This window comes from Pan troglodytes, chromosome 1 (genome assembly GCF_028858775.2).
Source record: "Pan troglodytes isolate AG18354 chromosome 1, NHGRI_mPanTro3-v2.0_pri, whole genome shotgun sequence".
Lineage (NCBI taxonomy): Eukaryota > Metazoa > Chordata > Mammalia > Primates > Hominidae > Pan > Pan troglodytes.
Window position 1 is genome coordinate 108,681,766 of NC_072398.2, and position 917 is coordinate 108,682,682.

Genomic DNA, 917 nt, shown 5'->3' on the forward strand with positions numbered 1-917 from the left:
CAGGGAGGCCCAGGCTGGAGTGGAGGAGATGAGAATTGTTCTCATCACGTATGAAGATTGGGAGGAAGGGAGGGAAAAGCAGAGCGGGCATGAAAGAAAAGCGCGAGTCCTCTGTGGCTGTCTGGGAACGAATCCGCCTAATAATCGAAATCTATTGACGTCAAAACGGCTAGAGCAAGCTCTGCCATCGCGGCTTAGCTTGTGGCTCGCCGTGATCGTATAGTGGTTAGTACTCTGCGTTGTGGCCGCAGCAACCTCGGTTCGAATCCGAGTCACGGCAATGTCGTTAGTCTAGGCTGTCAGCTGTTCCCTTTTGCTCCCGCAACCAGGCGCGTCAGGGGAAGGAAAAGAGACCTCACACCTTACTAACTTGGCGAGGAATCCAAGGGAAACCCTGGACGTGCTCCCTCTTGTTTCTGAGCCTCACGCAGCAAATAACCCAGTCGGCCCTGTTGGTGGCTTACACGAAGGCAATGGTGTGCTCAGAACCGTTTTTCCGGTCACTGGGGGCACGTCAGGGTAAGGAAAAGAGACCTCACAGCTCACTAACCTGGGGAGGAGTCCAAGGGAAACTCTGGACGTCCACCGTCCTGTCTCTGAGCCTCACAGAGCAAATAACCCAGTCAGCCCTGTTGGTGGTGGCTTACACGAAGGCAATGGTGTGCTCAGAATCTGTTTTCCAGTCACTGGGGCTGTTACACACGAAACGACAAGAAGCTTTTAATGACTTTTAACTCCAAACTCTTTGTTGTGGCCTACAATGGCTTGTCTCTGTGCCTGTCACCAAGGTTGTATGCCAACAGCAAAGTGTGGGGAAAGGCAATCTGGTGCCAGGGGTCTTTCCACCTCCACTCTGCCACCTAGGAATGGGCCTTGGGCCTGGAGCACTTCCTTCCTGAGAGATAAGGAGTCCTCAC

At 53.4% G+C, this 917-nt stretch overlaps 1 non-coding gene across 1 annotated transcript; it reads left to right on the top strand.

Annotated features, from left to right (window-relative positions):
• The first annotated feature begins 208 nt into the window (after window positions 1-208).
• On the top strand, window positions 209-280 carry TRNAH-GUG (transfer RNA histidin (anticodon GUG)). Its single transcript has one exon. It is a non-coding gene; the product is annotated as a tRNA-His (tRNA).
• The last annotated feature ends 637 nt before the right edge of the window (window positions 281-917 follow it).